The following is a 19,931-nucleotide window of genomic DNA, read 5'->3' as shown; positions in this document are numbered from 1 at the left end:
GCAGTTTGTCTGAAACAGATTTTTCATTCACTCTGAGATTAGAATAAATGACAGGAGCATCTTCTCACTCCGTGGCTGTGTGCGGGCCACGGTTTGCCTCCCTGCATTCTCGTGTTCAAGCATAAACACAAATCTCTTGATGGTTTCCATAGTTTCACCTTTTAAGGAAAGGTCTGTGCAGACTGACATTTTCCCCAGCACGGCGAGGTGTTTCATCATACTCCTCGCCGCTGCTCTGCTGGCGTCAGGATCCTTCTCCCTGTTCTCAGCTGGGTAGGCTGTGACGGGGGAGGGCCACTGTCCCTGCAGGAGTCTTGTCTCCACTGTCTGACCATACACGGCATGTGACAGCCCATACGCTAGCTGCACGCCTGGCTTTCCCTGGACTCCTCTGAGGCCAGGCCCACGAGCTTCCTTTGACTAAGCATCACCTTTTCCCATTCCTGGCCACAGCCTTCTGCTCGATTCCAGCATTTTCTCAGGCCATTCTTGGTGGTTTGAAAAGCCTCCATTTCCTAGAGAGTAGAATCTTCTGCTCCAACTCAATGTCCACTTCAAATCACTACTGGCAGGAAGGCTGCGTAGCGCACCCCCAGCAGAATCAGGGCAAATCCACATCCTCACCCTCTGGAAAGCCCAAGAAACCCCTTTCCAGTTCTTTTGGAAAGTTACCTTCTTTCGTGGAATAAAGATCTTTGCTAGGATCAGACGATCTCCATTTGTTCTGAGTTGCAAGGAAGGAGGACGCCAGGCTGAAGTCCGAAAGGCCACGCGTGGCTCGGGAAATGACACGGAGGCAGACCCGCTCTCCGTGGAGAGGGAACGTTCTCTTGCCCACTGTGCCCTCCACACAGGGCCCTAGGGCATCCTTTTCTTCCACATTAACTAAAGTCTGACTTCTCCCTAGAACGAGAACCTACCAGCTTATCAGATTATACTGCAAGTACGTAGGAAAAGTGTGTCTTAATTTATGTGACAAGGCATGACCGGCACAGTGGTCTTCCAACCAGTCTCCCTCTGTCTGACCCAAATGTGAAAGAGCATAAACCTTTCAATGTGGAGCCAACACGCGGGAACCCCAGCACGCCTCGCGACTCAGCCCCTCGGAGCGTCAGGCTTCACGCTCAGACCCGCAGGCTGAGGAAAAAGGCAATCACACTCCCCAGCTGGTGGGCACTACTGGATTTAGGCTCCGTTCTTTTTTTTTTTTTTTTTTTTTTAAAGATTATTTATTTATTTATTTGAGAGAGAGAATGACAGAGAGAGAGAGAGAGAGAGAGAGAGCGTGCACCCACGAGAGGGGACAGATCGGAAGGAGAAGCAGACTCCGTGCCGAGGAGGAAACCCGATGCGGGACCCGATGTCAGGATTGTGACCTGAGCTGAAGGCAGCCGCTTCACCAACTGACCCCCCAGGCACCCTGGATTCAGATCCTACCAGACTGCGGGTGGCAAGGTCATCACCACTCCCCCACACAGGTCATTGAGAAAATGAAACGGCGTGGCAAGTCTTGAGTTTCTGCTGATTCTGACTTCTGCGTGATGAACATTGACCTCGATAAGAAGAGGCGGCCCGCAGGAGAGGGAGGCCCACGACCTCATTCTACCCACCCTTGGGCGGGTGAAAAGCCGTCAGACGGCTGGCCCAGTCCGTCTACGATGACCTGCTCATCTGGGAGGATGCCATCAGCCAGATGACCACCATCCTGGCTTGTCCCCAACCGATCAACTAACTGGTCCTCGATGGACACGGCCCCAAGCTTCCTTGGCTGACCTGCCAGAAACACGTTCCCCGGTCACAGATGAGCCCATGAGAGGAAACAGACCCCCATTCCTGATGACGTCACCAGCAAAACAGCGATGGGCGTCGGAAAGCGACAGGGGATCTAAGCTCGCAAACTCGAGTACACAGAGATGATCGCTGGGCTCCAAAGAAGACACCCCAAGATCCCAGAGGGAGAAGGCTGTGTTTCATTTCCCAGCCCAGAGTGCGGAGAAAGTCCAGCGTTTGCCTCAAACACCAGACGACTATGGTCACTTTTCAGGACATAACCTCCTAGCCATGTCAGCTTGGACAACCGAGCTCACGTCCCTGCTCTCAGACACCAGCACACCAAGCAGCCGGGGGAAGGCGGGGACAGGACGACCGGACACGACGTCAGACAAGGCAGTTAGGAAGGCGGCTTCTCTGCCGCACAGGGAGGGTTGCTTCTCATTACCTAAAGTGATGTAATGAGGACACATGAGGAACCTGGGTAATCCCCCAACTGGGTAATCTGCCCTCTAGAGAGCGGAGAGTGACTGATCTGCAAGTTAATTGTTAGGTAGGAAATATTTGTCTGCTGTGAGAGTAGCTCGGTTACAACACAAAGGCTGGCTTGATTCTGTGCACTTCACACAAATCACCAGGGAACGTGCGCCTCATCAACTAGCTTCTCCGATTTTAATCAATTGCTCATTATCTCCCTCCACACCAACGTATCCCCGTGATTTCTGCCGTGTGAAACAATCATGACATACTCCAGTGGGTGAGGCCTGGCAGGAGAAGAAGGCTTCGTTGTTGACCCCGGGCACACGGGCTGCTGGAGGGCCCAGGCCCATGCCCCCCAGCAGCACGAGGTGTGGCTGACCTGTCCAAGCTCAGCCGACTCGCCTCCCCATCCAGTTACAAGGAAGCGACTAGCCAGGCGGGCGGAAGCTCGGCGTCCGAGTTCCGCATCCGTCTGCGTGTCGTGCGACAGAAACAGGGTGTGCGAACCCACGGGGATGCAGTGTGGCTATGCTCCCTCAACGGGCCATGGCACCCCCTTTTCCGGTCTCACAGAAGCCCACGGTTCAGCCACTCACCAGGGAACCGGGACAGGGCAACTGCATCCCTGGGGTTCCGCCGCCTGGGTTGGTTTCCCATCATTCTGGGCCTCAGACCTGCATCTGGGGCATCTGCTACCTGGGCTGAGCTGTGGAGAACAGAGGTGACAGGAAGACCTTCCAGGAAGAGCGCTGGGGAGACTGAGGCGCAGGGTGGGCAGCCGTTCCCGGGAGAGTGTGCCTTCCTCGGGCTGCGCTCCCTCCGCGTGGACCGTGTGGTCCCGTGGGCGACCGCAAGGCCCTTTTTCCTCCAAACTGACCTTTCCCACCTCCTTCCCGGCTCCGGATGCTGTCCCCAGCGCCCACATATTTGACCCAATAAGATCTTGTCCCCGCTGAACCTCTAACTTCTCATCCCAAGGAGAATCGTTTTCGTGAAAGGTGGAACTCCTTCGGGGAAAAGAAAGAAAAAACAGAAGTCTAGGTCCCTCAGAGGAGCGGGGAGTGGTGAGCAGGAGGGGACAGTGGGCCCCGAAGGCTGACGAGGAAGAAAGCTTGAAGAAGAGGCAAACGCGCCTGGGGATCCGCCCTGGTCCTGAGCAGCAGGTCCTGAGGGCGACCGGTCGAGGCCACCACAGATGCCCCCATGGGCCCCGCACGCTGCCTGTGCGTGGTGATGCTGAGCGCGTGGGGGAGCCACCTCCGGCCCCGCCGTGTCCCGGCAGCCTCCACGCACGGCTCTGAGCCCAGGTTGACTCCCCTCCTCTGCTCTGTTTCTAGATCTCTCCAGTAGGGTCCCGCGCCCACCCAGTCCCTAGGACGCCTGGCCGCAGCTGCTCTGGGCCCACCTCTCTTCTCCGTGTTGGTCGCCCCCGGGCAGGACAGGTCGTCCTGGCCTTGGCATCCACTCCAGGGCCTACTCCTGCCAAGAGCGAACTCCCCGTGTTTGCTCAACTGCGTGCTGGCATTCACGGGGAAAATGGACGGCGGCGAACGCTGACTGATCGTTATGCAGAAACAATTATAATTAGTAACTTTACGGTCAGGCACGTGGCCAATGCAATTAAATAACAGTGACTCATTCATATGAATATCACAGTTCCAGGGTAAACTCTGTGTCAGCAAACGGAGTGCTTTGGGCCAGCGTCCGTTTGGGGCCTCCGCCGGGCCTGGGCACACTCGCTGCCCCGTCCCCGGAGCCAGCGTGGACGGGAGCTGCCAACGCTGCTCTCCACATGGCTGTGCCGGTAGCCAGAAGAGCAGGACTCCGACATCCCGGCTCCTGGGTGCTTTCGCTGTCCTGACGTGGCCCACGGACACAAGCTGGGAGCTGAGCACAACCGAAACGCATGTCCCAGGCCTCGAGGCCTCAAGTCCAAACCAGGGCGTCAGCAGGGCGGTCCTCCTCGGAGCTTCTGGAGAACTTTCCTTGCCTCTTCCAGAGCCTGGAGTGGACCAGCCGTCCCACTGTCCCAGGCGCACAGACCTGGCACTGCTGCCAAGTGGCCGTCCTCACACCGTCCTCCGTGTGGGTCTGTCTTGGAGGCCAAGCGTCCGTCCCCTTTTATAAAGCCACCTGTCGCGCAGGTCATACCAATGACTTCCCCCTCACTTGATGACTTATTTTTTGTTTTTAAGGATTTATTTGTTTATTATTTTAGAGAAAGAGAGAGTGAGCGAGCAGTGGGAGGGACGGGGGGAAGGAGAAGCAGACTCCATGGTCAGTGCAGAGCCTGACATGGGGCTCGATCTCACGGCCCTGGGATCACGACCTGAGCCAGAATCAAGAGTCAGACGCATAACCAGCTGAGCCACCCAGGGCCCCCACCCCCTGATCACTTCTGGAATGACCCATTTTCCAGGTACCGGTACTGAGGGTCAGGACCCAAGCATACCTTTGGGAGGGACCCATTTCAGCCCATGATGGACATTACTGTCCTCTCCCCTCCCTGCCTGGCCCCCCGGCCACATGTCACGAGGTCAGAGGACATTAGATGTTCTCAGACCCTTTGCTCTCAAGATCCCTTTACACTATTAAAAATCATGGAAAAACAAAAAGAGTTTCTGTTTCTGTGGATCATATTTACTGATAATTACTGTGTTAGAAATTAAAGATATGAAAATGTTTACATAGTAATTTTAATTAAAAAAATAACTATACTAAACCCATTCTACAGTAATACAAGTAACATATTTCTATGAAAATCAGTATGTTTTCTTAAAAAAACCAGTGAGAGGAGTGGCATTATTTCACATTTTTGCACGTTGCTGTCTTGGGCCAGATTCTCAGCCATCTTCTGCCTCCAGCCTGTAGTGAGGTGTCGTTCTGGTTGAGATGGAAGAGGAAACCAGCCTCGCACAGACCTGTAGCTGGGGGAGGGGTGCCTCGATGGCCTTTCCAGATAGCTGTGGGTGCGTCTCTGTGTCATTCCACCAAGACACGGCAAGCGGCAATGTCTCACGGGTTAGCTGTGGAACCCGGCGCCCTAGAGATAAACTCTTCCCACTACCGCAGGGGACACACAGGTCTGTTTCGCCCTTTGAATGCATGATTTCATACTGTCAGACGGTGCAGACCTTCCCAATGCTGATCCATTGTATCAGGCAATTTTTGAAAAAAACCACATTTGTTAATATCACCACATCTCAGGGAAACGTCTTTTCGTGCTGGGCAATTCAAGCTCACAGGAGCGGGGTAAGTTTTCCAGAATTCCTACTTTCACCTGAACATTCAGGCTTCATTATTGACGACAATACTGCCGCTCGCCATGTTTGAAGGCATGTGTTTGTGAAAACATCTTTCCGTGACCGAGTCTGAACCACTCCTGACCGTGAACACCCCTGCAAGCAAAAATGTTTCACGAACGTTCGGCTGCGAGCCAAGCTCTTCCTTGAGATGGTCGTCATGCTTGAGCAGCAGAAACAGGGTGTCCTCAGAAGACATGTGCTCGAGGGTCAAGATTCCATAAGGTGAACATTTTACTGCTCTCTCCGGAACACTCCTCAGCGGCGCTGGCTTTCCCGCCACAAGCGCGTGGTGGTGAAGGACACGGTGGTCCCGGCGCGGCGGCTCTGGCCACTCAGCCCCAGCACGGACGGCAACGCGGAGAGACAGGCACCCCAGGTCCTGCTCCTTTCCTGCCGCTGCAGAGCAGACGACCACAACTCAGCAGCCACCAACAGCCCACGTCAGCTCTCTCGTGGCTTCCGGGAACAGGGAGTCTGGGCAGAGCTTAGCCACAGCCTCAGCTCAGGTCTCCCAGTGCTATAGTCCCATTGCGAGGTTGGCTGTGTTTTTCTTTTTTTAAAGATTTTTATTTATTTACTTGACAGACAGAGATCACAAGCAGGCAGAGAGGCAGGCATAGAGAGAGGGGGAAACAGGCTCCCCACTGAGCAGAGAGCCCGATGTGGGGCTCGATCCCAGGACCCTGAGACAATGACCTGAGCTGCAGGCAGAGGCTTAACCCACTGAGCCACTCAGGCGCCCCAGTTGGCTGTGATTCTTATCAGCAAACCCACATGGGCTGTGGTGGGATGCGCTCCTCTTGGCCCAGGGGACCCTTGTCTTCTTGGTGGCTCCAGGCCGTGGTCCCTCTGCAGGACACTCTCTCCCTCTGACAGAAGCTGGGGAAATCTCTCCTTTCGAGGGGTTTGCCTGATGAGGCCGGACCCGTGCAGGATGATCTCTTTGATGAAGTCAAAGTCAAACTGCTTGGAACGGTGACGGTATCTGCAGCACACAGCACACGGACCGGCACGGGGTACACAGACTGACACACGGCAGTGGGTAATACCATGGCTTGCCCTCTTGCTCTAAGAGACATGCTCCGGGGTGTGCACAGCAGAAGCAGGGATCCCAGGGAAAGTCCTGGAACTCTGCGTACCACCCTCATCTCAGTGCCATCAGTAGGACCAGGCATGCAAAATGAAAATGGGGTCCCGTGTTTACAAGTTGCTAAGAATTTGGAGACTCCAACAGCAGCTCACTGGACTGACTGCGCATGGGACCCCCCTGGACACAGGAATGTGAAGCCAGGCCTAGCTTTTATGCGAACAGTTCTGACCTCGTGGGCTCCTGCGAGGACTCGGAGACCCCAGGGCTCTGCGGACCAAACTGCCAATGGGAGCACCTCGCCCCGTGTCGATGGGGAACTTTGTATGAGCCTCGTCACACCAGAATCTAAGAAGCTTCCAGCAGAACTGGGACATCGCTGGTTTCTATCCTTCCCAGAGGTCCTTTCTGATTTTTCACTTCAGCTCAGAGAAATCTCCCCTGGACCACATATGTCCTGGTGATTCGGTCACACAGGGACTTGCAGCCTCCCCTCACTGGGAGATGCCAGAACCCCACCTGCGTGCTGGCGGCACCATGTCGAGGACAACTGGCAGCATGGGCCTGCTGCTCCCTGTGGCCCCAGAGACAGCTGTGCTGGTGGGGATTCAACGTGGCCCCCGGGAGAGGCAGTTCTGAGGGAAAGCAGTGGTCCGTCTTCTGAGAAAGTCTCCTAGAACTTGGAGCACCTCTTCTTAGCGAATCTGGGATCTCTCTGTCCCCTCCTGGTGGCCAGAGACCCTGCCCCTTTATGCTGAGCACAAGTGGGACATCCTTGGGATACCTCGTCTGCCCAAAGAGGGTCTGGCCCAGGTTCTGAGTCCCATGAGCCCATGCTCCATGGCGAAACTTGGATCCCTTTGTCGAATTCTGTTTGCTCTTAGTGCCACGTGTGGCCCTCCAGCACAGACCCCGCTTTCTGAATATCTGAGCTTTCTCTCGTTTGCTTGCAGCTGGCAAGCAAGGAGGCCGAGCTGGCGCTGGGAATTGCCTGCTTCCACTGGCACAGGTGCGGTCTCCGTAGTCGTGCGGGGAGTGGGGTCAGCTCTCCAAGTGTGGCGCTGGGGCTTCTTCCCAAGGTTGCCACATTTTTAAACAAGGGTTATTTCTGTCTGGAAATCTAAAAACATTTTGTGGCCAATGTTCCCGCTGTGGCCACATCTACCTCTGCAGCCCCCGGAAGAGCGGCCAACAGATTTTGATCCAATCTGACCTGCTTACCCCAGAGTCCTGGCTCCCTGTCAAAGCAGTCGCCTTACTGCAGACGGTAATCTTTTAATGATGCAAATGCTACCATGTCACCTTCCTGCCTAAAATCCCTCAATGGTCCTCCACTGCCTTGTTTCCACAAGCATGCACTGAGACAGCCGCACAAGGCCCAACCGCCAGAGCTATGTTGGTGATCAAAATGGCAAAACTCGTGCCCTACAGAGACCACATTCGAGGGGAAGTCAGACACCACACAAAACACAGAACTCAAGGGCATGCAAGAAGGTGAAGATCCTGGGAAAAGTGGATCAGGATCTGGGCCTCAGGACTCCCAGGGGCTCAGCAGGCGGCTAGGGTCTCACTGTGGGGAGGCATGTGAACAAGGAGAAAGGAGGTGAGAGAGGGAGCCCCACGTGTGTCTGGAGAGCTGCCTGGTACGAAGCAATGGTGGAGCTCACCTGGACCCTTAGAGGGACATGTGTGGGCATGTGAGCTTGGTACAGCAAGAGGAGAGAGGTCAAGGGGCCATGAAGAGTCCTCCACTGAGGGTTTTATGCTTGGGGTGTAGGGGTGTGGTCTCAAGGTCAGCTCCTGCCATTTCCCCCTCCTTTCTATGTTCCATCATCCTGGCCTTCCAGTTTCTCAGAACTGGAAAGCCTTTCCACAAGTCACCCTTTCTGGAATTTCCTTGCCCTCTGACTAACACTTGTGTCTTTTCTTTTTCAAAAATCTTTCTTTTGCCCATCCTACTTGGTTTGGGCCTCTGTGCTGCACTGTCACAATCCCCAGGACAGGTCCTTCCCAGCTCTTTGTCCATTTATACTTGCTGAGTGGGTGGACAGACGGATGGATGGATGATGGAGGATGATAGATGGATGATGGATGGATGATGGATGGATGGATGGATGGATGATGGATGGATGGATGATGGATGGATGATGGATGGATGGATGATGGATGGATGGATGATGGATGGATGACAGATGGATAGATGATGGATGGATGGATGGAAGATGGATGGATGGATGGATGGATGATGGATGGATGGATGATGGATGGATTGATGTATGGATGATGGATGGATGATGGACAGATGGACGGATGGATGGATGGATGGATGGATGATGGATGGATGATGGACAGATGGATGGATGGATGGATAGGATAATTTGTTTAGTATTTGTCACCTTTGCTAGACTCTAAGCTCTATGAGGGGAAGGGCTGTCTGTGTATCACTGAAACTTGGGATTCAGAACTTGGAAATCAGGTGGTGCTATTATATGTTGATTGATCAACTCATGTTAGTTGACGGTGGGATTCAACAAATGAGGAGTCTCACGTAGAGAGCTCATCACCTCGATTAGTTAAGAGTTGGGTAAGTTTGGCTTTTTAAACTTGCTTTCCTATTAAGGGACTGAGAGGGGGCAGCTTTCAGGCAAGGGGCCCATGCCCACCTCTCCTGTTGACAATAATATTGGCTTTGTTTTCAATCCTGCAGAGGACTGACCAAGGTTTCCACCACAACCTCTGAAAACAATATGCCTTATATCTGAGACTCATAGCATTTTCACAGATGGCCTGAAGGAAGTCAAATGGCTTTTCAATAGCCCAAGTTTTGCAAATGCCAGGATGTTTGCAGCAGGGAAGCTGGGGAGCCCTAAACATCTAAATTGGGGCCCGCTGTACCACCTACTAGCTCAGAGCACTGGCCAGGCTACTGAATGCCTCTAACCCTAAAATATCACAACTGTGAAGTGAAGCTAATAATAAGTCCTTGTGCTCCCTAATTATCCCTCCTTATAACCACTGTTGGTGGTTATACAAGCAGAAAAGATCTATAGCATTTCTACACACAAATTATGTGCATTTGCACAATTGCTGTTATGAAATTACATATTGATGCCTGCTACTGTGGCTTGAGAGTGCAACAGTTGTGAGATGACTACGACAGCACGAACACCTCAGAAAGACCCTCGCTTAGGCGAATGCTCTGCCCTCCTGCTCCATTCGGCTTTCCTCCCGGCACTTGTTCCCGCTAAAAGTGATCTTTCCCTCTTACTTGTGCTGCCTGGACTCCGGGCCCACCGGACTGTAGTGTGGGCTTCCCAGGGAGATAGACGTTGCCTATTTTGTTCATTCCTTGGTTCCCACATGGAAAACTGGTGACGACAGGTGGGATAAATGAATAGCTAAGTAGAATAGTATGAAGTTTTACAGATTTACCTTTAATTCACAGAATTTTAAAGGCCCAACATAAGTGGTTTAACTATTTATGATAAAAGGGGTAAATATCAAGAAAATATCACTAAGATTAGTTTTAATGGTGTGTGGGGATAAATTAGGGTGTGCAAGATGAGGCTATGGAAGGCAACAGGCAGCTTTACGACATGTTAACTGTGTATCAGTAACTACACATCATTTCATTCTAGAGGGTACTTTATAAAAGCAATGAACACTTCTATTTAAGAAATATCCCTAGACTACCTCTGGGTTTTAATAAATGAAGATCATTCCAGAGTGTGATTTTTGTCCCTCATAAATACTATTCATGGGTGCTGGTTCTTTTCTTTTCATGTTTCAATTTTTATTGAAGTCCAGTTCACTAACATATAGTATAATATTAGTTTTAGGAGAATTTAGTGATCGTTACTTACACAGAACACCCATCACTCATCACAAGTGCTTAGTTTAATGCCCATCGCCCATCTAGCCCATGCCCCTGCCCACTTCCCTCCATCAACTCACCAGTTTGTTTTCTGTCACTAAGAGTCTGTTTATGGTTTGCCTCTCTCTTTCCCCCCCACTATGCTCATCTGTTTTGTTTCTTAAATTCCACATGAGTGAGATCAAATGGTAGTTGTCTTTCTCTGATTGATTTATTTCACTTAGTGTAATAGACTCTAGCTGTATCCACACTAATGCAAATGGCAAGATTTCATTCTTTCTGGTGGCTGAGTAATATTCCATTTTTTATATATATATATATATATATATATATATATATATATATATATATATATATATTTACACACACACACACACACACACACACACACATCATAGCTTCTTTATCCATTCATCCGTCGATGGACATCGGGCTCTTTCCATAGTTTGGCTGTTGTGGACATTGCTGCTGTGAACACTGGAGTGCACATGCCCCTTCGGATCACTACATTTGTATCTTCAGGTAGACACCTAGTAGTGCGATTGCTGGGTCATAGGGTAGCTCTATTTTCCACTTTTTGAGGAACCTCCATGCTGTGCTCCAGAGTGGCCGCACCAGCTTGCATTCCCACCAACAGTGTAGGAGGTTCCCCTTTCCCCACACCCTCGCCAGCATCTGTCGTTTCCTGACTTTTTAATTTGAGCCATTCTGACTGGTGTGAGGTGGATCTCACTGTGATTTTGATTTTATTTCATTTCTGTGATGCCGAGTGATGTGGAGCACCTTTTCACGTGACTGTTGGCCATGTGCATGTCTTCTTTGGAGCAATGTCTGTGTCTTTTGCCCATTTCTTAACTAGATTATTCATTTCTTGGGTGTTGAGTTTGATTAGATCTTTACAGATTTTGGATGTTAACCCTTTAACAGATATGTCATTTGTAAATATTTTCTCCCATTCCATAGGTTGTCTTTTAGTTTCATCAATTTTCTCCCTCACTGTTTAAAAGTTTTTTTTTATATATATTGAAGTCCTAATAGTTCATTTTTGCTTTTGTTTCCCTTGCCTTCAAAGACGTGTGTAGTAAGAGGTTGCTATGGCCAGTGGCAAAGAGGTTGCTGCCTGTGTTCTCCTCTAGGATTTTGATGGTTTCCTGTCTCACATTTAAGGCTTTCATCCATTTTGAATTTATGTTTGTGTGCGGTATAAGAACGTGGCCCAGTTTTGTTCCTTTGCATGTGGCTGTCCAGTTTTCCCAACACCATTTATTGAAGAGGCTGTATTTTTTTCCATTGGACATTCTTTTCTGCCTTGTTGAAACCCTGAAAACCCAAAAGACTCCACCAAAAAATTGTTAGAACTGAAACATGAATTCAGCAAAGTCACAGGATGTAAAGTCAATGCACGGAAGTCTGTTGCATTTCTAATTTTTTTTTTTTAAAGATTTTATTTATTTGTCAGAGAGAGAGAGAGAGAGAATGAGCACAGGCAGACAGAATGGCAGGCAGAGGCTGAGGGAGAAGCAGGCTCCCCCCTGAGCAAGGAGCCCGATGTGGGACTCGATCCCAGGGCGCCGGGATCATGACCTGAGCTGAAGGCAGTTGCTTAACCAACTGAGCCACCCAGGCGTCCCAAGCATTTCTATACACCAATAATGAAGGGGCAGAAAGGGAAACCAAGGAATCAGCCCCATTTACAATTGCACCAAAAGCCATACGATCCCTAGGAATTAATCTAACTAAAGAAGTAAAAGATCTGTACTCTGAGAACTATAGGAGGCTTATGAAAGAAATTTAAGACGACACAAAGAAATGGAAAGACAGTCCATGCTCATGGGTTGGAAAGACAAACTCTGAAAGTGTCTGCACCACACAGAGCAGTCTACATGGTCAATGCCACCCCCATCACAATACCATCAGCATTTCTCACAGAGCTGGAGCAAATAAACCTAAAATTTGTATGAACCCACAAAAGACCCCAAATCACCAAAGCAATCTTGAAAAAAAAAAAAAAGGAAGAAAAAAAAGAAAGGTCTGGAAGCTTCACAGTTCCAGACTTCAAGCTCTATGACAAAGCTGTCATCATCAAGATGGTACAGCACTGGCACAGAAACAGACCCACGGATCCATGGAACAGAACAGAGAGCCCAGACATGGACCCTCAATGACACGCTGTTTCTTTAGAAGGTCGAAATCACAAGCAAATGATTCCCGTATCCATGGGTCCGCACTGGTATACATACATAGTTGAAAAAATAAATAAACTGGGAGAAGAGACAGATTTCCCAGCAGAAGTATTCCAAATAATTTATGAAACTACTTCACCTTCAGGGAGGTGGAGTCCAAGCCCCTCCAGTAAGTGTGGGCTGTGCACAGTGGCTCCCTTCCATGGGACAACTGAGGGGCGTGACCCATCAGTGGAGAGCCCTGACACGCACACCTCAACCAGGTGACTCGGACCAGCGCAGTAGAGACAATTCAAGTGGACCGTCTCTGCCCTACTGTGATGTCGTAAGAAGTACATAGTAAGTGGGATCTGAGCATTCACTTTTTTAGGATAAACTAGAGAATTGGGGGAGGATTTGGATAGGAAGATAGACCCTACTCGTCTCCAGGCCCAGCCCAACTTTGGGGACTCAGGGTCGGCCTTTGGAGCCGTCCTACTCAGCATTCTAACCCTGAGCACCGCGGCCTTCCATTTGGAAGTTTAATTCTATTGATTATGTAGAAAAATAAGACCTCATCTATTTAAATGAGAAAAAAAAACACGTTTTCTTCGATTCTGGATAATTTACCTTAAAAAAAATTACACGCGGAGATGGTATTAAAAGCAAGAGTTGTTTTACATTTCAGATAAAGCTGTGCAAAATTATCTGTTATGTATAATTGGTTCCAAATTGTCCCTCTCGTGACAAGTTTTTAAAGGCGTCTCCCGTACTAGCCTGGACGCACCCAGATAGAGGATAAAGGGAGCAGAATCCACAACAATCAGGATTTATTTGAATGTCAGTGGGGTCTTTTCCAGCTCTTCACCCCGAAGTGGCCTCATAGAAGCCAGATATGAATACGTACTGAAGAAATTATTCACAGCGCAGCCTCTGCCCTCCGGGCCTCAGCCAACCTTAAATTAAGAGCTTTCTGGGGAGACTTGAGAATGATTTCGGTACACCCAGATTCGATGTTAAAGGGTTCAAATGCCGTTATTTCTTCCCCCCGTGTACTGGACCTTACATATTAATATTCAGGCCAGGAACAGTTTAAAATTGCAGAGAACGAGAACACTCGCCAATGGCTCAGTGGGAGGCTGAGTGTAAGTAGCCATCAATCACCAGAAATGGGCCATTGTGCGCCCAGACAGCCCTAACAACACCCTGATGGAGTCCCCGTCACTCTCCTTGTTCTGCTGGGCTCCGAGCAAGTGTGGGTGGAGGGAGGGCAAGGCGGGACCCAAACACGGAGCAAGTGAAGGTGGGACCCTGGAGCCCCGGGCTGTGGCCGGCGGGAGGGAGGGAGGCCAGGGGGCGGACGGGGACATCTGGGAGACGCGAGCCGCCTTCTGGGGCAGGTGTCGTTCGCCTTATCACGCTCCCGGGCTGTCAGGGAGACTCGGCTTCCTGGGCGGCAGACAGGGTGGCCCGTGACAGGCCGGTGTGGCCTGGAGAACCCGCACACCCACGAGCCTGCTGGTCTGGGGCCTTGTGTGTCTGAAGCACTCGTCAGAGCGGCCAGTGCCTCCCGGGCCAGGCCAGCCGTTTGCCCCTCCCGGGAGTCTGTCTATTCGTGGTTCCCCTGGCAGTTTCCTTCTGGATCTCTCGGTTGCCCAACGACGCCGACAAAGCACCTGGCAGGATGGCGAGGCTTGCAGCAGCTGGCCCTTGGCCGCGCCGGGGCCCTTAAGCGTGCATCTGTCACCCCCTCACGGCTGCGCCCGCGGTGCCGCTGGGACGGTCCGCATCCCCCACTCCAGACCCTTCCTGGAACATCCGGGCACCATGGCCCCTGCAAATGGGACACCTCCTCACGAACCGCAATCATGACCCAACCTTCTCTGTGACAACGCTGACCAGGACTGTCTACATTTTCACCTTACACGACAGATATCACTATGCTGCCACATCCTAAGTCGATGTCATCAGACCACAAAACCAGTGCAGTGGGGAGAGCCGGCCTGGGGCTGGAGCAGGTGGGTGGCCCGAGGGCCCGTGGCCTGGCTCTGGCGAGGTTGCCGTGGAAGCGGGGGAGCTGCGGGAGTGGGGGGTAGGGAAGGGCCACGCCGCCCCTGGGCAGCCCCGTGGACAGCTTCATCAGAAGGTGCGGTGGTGAGGAAACACATGTGCATTCTGGAAGTCTGTGTGAGGGAGGACCTGGCACCAAAAACAATGGGAAGAGCCAGTGTGCCGTACCCTACAGGCAGTCTTGGGAGGACGAGGGCTCCGGTCGGGGCGATGACCTCGGGGCGGGTGTGGGCCACAAAGGGACGCCACCCAGCCCACCTCCCATGATCGCCTCCTTTGTTCAGTTGGCAAACGAGTCCTGAACCCCCTGTGCTGGGACAGAGGTCAGCAAACACGTCCCTGACCCCGGGACCTTCCACTCCGGAGCCAGGCTGGCCGACTCGGCAGCCATCTGTGTAAACGGGAACGAGGGACATTTCAACCAGATTCAAGAGCCCTTCCGCTGCACCGCCCACTCTCAGCCCTCGCACGCTGAGCAGCGCTGGGCACGGTTCCGTGCTCACAAGGCTTCCTCTGTGACAGCACTGTTGTGAGCGCGTGTGCCCGTGTGCTGGCGCCCGCGCGTGCGGAGAAGCAGAGAGGCAGTTAGTAAGTGTGTCTGTGATGTGGGCAGGGCAGGCCGGAGGAAGGAGCACATGCTCTCTCTGGAGGGAGGGGAAAGCAGGAACAATTCCACCACAAAAGCACGGCACCCCCTTCCCCAAACCCCTCATCGTCCCTGTCATGATGTGAGCGCTGGATCCCATTTGGAGGCCGTGGCCTAGCTACCTACATTGTGTAGACACGTGTATCGCGTCTGGATGACCCACGGGGGCCAACACCATTGCAGATGTCAGGGCTCAGCCTCCTCCGAGCAGCCCACCTTGCCGATGCCTGCAAGGACCCCTCTCACCCACACTGTCCAAGCCTCCTGCGCGAATCCCGCCAGGCCTCTGGAGGGGCCGGTGCAAGCCCTCTGGGTTTGCAGTCCCTCCCCCTGTCTGGCGGGGACACACGGTAATGACAGAGCTCTGTGTCATCCCGCTTAGTGTGGGATACAAAGTAACGACTTAACACGATGGGGACACCCCGAAACAAGGAAGATGCTGCCTCTCGTTGGATCAGATGCCCCTCGTTACTCCAGCTCTGGAAGCTGCACCAGTCGCAGAGCCCGGAGGCAGGGACAGAGCCGTGGATGTGCTCTGCCAGCTGGTGCTACGCCAGCGACCGCCCAGCGCTTCAGCAACAGGAAAACAGTCAGAAAATCCGCAAGTGTTCTTCACCCCGTCCCCAGACGCGCGGATGTCTGTGATCAGTCTTTATTAAGTGTAACCAAACACGCCCAGACAGGCGCCCCCCCAAAACCAGACCTGGCCCCTGGCCCCGCTGCGGCAGAAAGAAGCCCCGTTTACTTGACACGGAGGCAGCCGTCCCTCGCGTTCGTGGCTCGGCCGCGGCTCGGGGAGACAGCACAGCCCTGTCCTCAGAGGCCCCCAGCTCCGAGCCCAGGTTGGCGGTCCCTCTGGCCTTGGCGGGGGACTGTGCTCGTCCTCCCGCAGGGGTGCCTGGGATGAGCATCCGTCTTCTCCTCCTCGAGGGACAGCACGTGCCAGAGGACTTTGGTTCAAATCCTGACTTTGTCATGGACTCTGCAACTCTGGAAAAGGACGCAGCCTCCGCGCGCCTCATCTGCGACTGGGGGAGCATGCGGATTCATAAGCCGTGAGGAGGAGCAGGTGCGTGGCCCAGACACGTTCTGGGCGTATAATGATCATTCAGAACATGATGCTCACGGCCGATTTTAATACAGAAACGGGATCTTACTTTTTTTAAGCCATTAATGTTGCTTAGCAGCCATACTGAATGGATATCGGATTGCTTGAAAAGTCATTTTCATTTTGCTTTGGATATTCTTCCTGTTTTTGTCTAGTTTGCCTGCATCCCCAATACTATACTACCCCTCTAGCTCCTGTGCCCGTGTACATGCTGGGTACACGGGTGCAGACACCAGACGAGCCTCGAACATTTCCACCTGCTCGTCTCTCTAACTGGAAACACCTGCCAACCCTCACCTTCCTTACAAACTCCTCCATGAGCCTTCAAACTCTGTTCCAGGGCACCTGCCATAGCAAATTACCTCTGATGACCTCCTGCCAAAGGGACAGCTCCTTCTAGAATTTCCCCATAGTGTTTGCTCGTGTGCTCCTACACCCCAGGCCACACGCACGTCACACCATTACACACATTTCAAGCCCCTCCGACTGTGACCTTCTGGGCCGAGAACGGTGTGTCTCCCACAGTGGCCAGCCAGAAAGCGTCTGGACATCTGATACGGGATAGCACAGCCGTCACCAGCCGATGGCTGCCTAACTCACCGAACGCAGAACGGTGAGCTAGATAAATGAAGACTGTTCGAAGATACTCAGATTGGGGGATGGCTCTTTACTTCCGGGTCCCTTGCGTGTGCCGGTAATGAGCAGTCGAGGAAAACAACTGCCCAAGCAAGGGATGAGTCAGGGAAGCAGCAGCTGGGGTGCTGGGGCTCCCAGACGGCCTTCCCGGTCCAGCCGACTTCTCAGCGCACAGAGCTCGTGGCTTATCACCGTCGTGTGACTGCACTGTGACCTCGTTCTGTGGTCATTACTGCATAATTCCTCGAGATTCCTCTGAGAGACAGGAGGCTGGGCTGTTCTCGGTGTATCTGATTACCAGGTTTAATCGGGAAAGAAAAGCAGCATGGCTGTGAATTGTCTCCCAGGAAGACGTTCCCAGGCCATGGGGCCTCCTGTGGCAGAGGGAAGGTGGATCGTCTTTCCCTTGGAAGAGACACCGCTTTGTTTCCATTCAAACCCGCCGGCAGTCGTCGGAAACGGCTGCACCCTGAAACGCCTGCTCCCTGCCGCACTCAAGGCTGCGTGCTGCTCCACGCCCGACCCTGCAGATTAGTGAGAACAAGCCTGTGTGTCTCCGAGCGTTTACTCTGGACTCTTGGGCTGCGTAATTCCACTGCTAAGATGAAGGCCCTGGAAAAAGGCTGCAGCGGAGTTCACGTTCATTTCCCGCGTCCCCACCACGGAACCCTCCCGCGTCCCCACCACAGGACAGAGCAGCGACTTCCTCTGTGTTTTCACTGCTCTATTCCGTCGTCTGAAAGCAGCGCCTGGTACATAGCAGGTGCACAGTACGTGTTGGCTGGATGTAGCACATTACCCGGCACGATACACGTCTGTCATCGGTATTTCACGCAGTGTACACTAGTGGGCCGGCGGGCATCTGGTGCCCGAGGCGCGGGTGAGTCCCAGCTGCTGTTAGTATCCAGTTCCGACAAGCTCCCGGTGCATCTACTGTAGCTATCGTTGGCCGCTGGACCTTGCGGGGTTGCCATACGAGTGTGTGAACCGTATGTGTGCTTTCCTGCTATGTTGAGGAAAAACTCTGGGTCAAAGGTGGAAAAGTAGTCCACAAACACAAGTCACTACTGTCAGCCTCCATTCTCAGCTCAGAACCCCATTTCCGAGCATGTTACTTACTCAGTAACATAACAACACTTTCCTGCAGACAGAATGTGGCAGATGGGCACCTGCCCCGCGTCCATGAGCAGGTCGTGCACACGTGGGAATCGTGGAGGCTCCTTGACCACCACGCGTGGGAGGCACCTGTCCTGGGGGTGTCAGACGTGGCTGGCACCGCTGCTGGGGCCCCACGTGATGGGGTGTGCCGTGTAGGGAGGGAGCCTGGCATGTCACCGGGTCTCACATGAGGCTTTTGTGGTCACAACATTCAAGTAGGTCGTCCCCAGGCAGCAGCCAGGACGCCCTGCTAGGGGGCAGGCGACCAGTCACCACGGCTCACGGCCACACAGTGTTTCCGGAGGAAGAAAACCAAGACTGTGCTTGAATTTCAAGCTCCTTTTCCCAGAGCATCTCAGGAAAGCATCATAGCTCTGGGATCCGGGTGCCCAGATTCCAGCAGCTGAAAACCCGACAGCCAGCCGTTGCAGGTTGACTCGTGTCTCCCAAGAGATGCGTTCAAGACCTGACCCCCAGTGCCTCCGAGTGTGACCTTACTCGGACAGAGTGCCTTTGCGGATGTGATTAGCTAAGATGAGGTCACGCTGGGGTTAGCCCCTGACCCACTGTGACTTGTGTCCTTTGAAGAAGGGACCAGGGACAGACACAGGAGCAGGGCGACCACGGGAGGACAGAGGCAGAGAGGGAGTGACCTCGCTAAGGAGTCAAGGGACACTGAAGACTGCGGTGGCTGTTGGAAGCCACCGAGCCTGGGGCAGCCCCCGTGCCTCCCAAAGAGCAGCCAGCCCCATGGTCACCTTGATTCCGAGTCTGGTTTCCAGAGCCTGAGAGAACACAATCCTGTTGGGTTAAGCCTCTCCATCCGCGACAGCCGGTTTCAGCAGCTGGAAAACGCCTGCGAGAGAGACCTCTGTGAAGTCAGGGGGCACCGGGCACGGGCGCCCCGGGAACGTCCCTGCCTCAGCCTCGAGGATGCTCCTCCGAGGTCTATGACCACGTCCGTGTAGGTGAGCGAGCACTGCGGGGCGGGGCGGTGGGAAGGTGCTAGAACCACAGACGGGGCGCCGCACACAGAAGGAACAGCCCTTGGGAGGGCAGAGCAGAAGGGCTCGGCCGCCGGGATCCCGAGACCCGCCATGGCACTGGATGGGGCGCACTGGACGCTTTGACATGGAGGGGCCCACTTACAGGGTCTCTGCTCAGACACGCGCCGCTGCAGACAGCAGTTACCCCTGGGGCCCCCTACAGGCTTTCCTCGCTGTCCCTGAGTACGATTCGGACGCGCCGGCCTCTGCGGCTGCTGTCACCCCTCACAGCACCCAAAGCCAGAACCCCCTCTGGCCTGGCCTCTGCCGCTAGACAGCCTTCTGGAGCCCTGTGACCGTGGCCTGCCTCAGGGGCCAGGAAGTGAGGCCCTCCCTCCCGCCAGGAGCCTTTGCACCTGCTGTGCCCTCCATCTGGACCACAGCCCAGCCGTCCACACACCAGTGTGTACACATGGACACACGCACCCTGCACACGCCTGCACACATGTGTGCACCTCGGAGACACACGTGCACACACATGTCCCCTCCTGCCTCACACAAACACACGCGTGTGCCACAGAGACGCACACGCACGTGTCCACCTGTCCTGCGCATATACACAAGAGTGCCCACAAACACACACGCACAT

The sequence above is a fragment of the Lutra lutra genome, chromosome 3 (assembly GCF_902655055.1).
Source record: "Lutra lutra chromosome 3, mLutLut1.2, whole genome shotgun sequence".
NCBI lineage: Eukaryota > Metazoa > Chordata > Mammalia > Carnivora > Mustelidae > Lutra > Lutra lutra.
Note: the sequence above shows the minus strand (reverse complement) of the source record.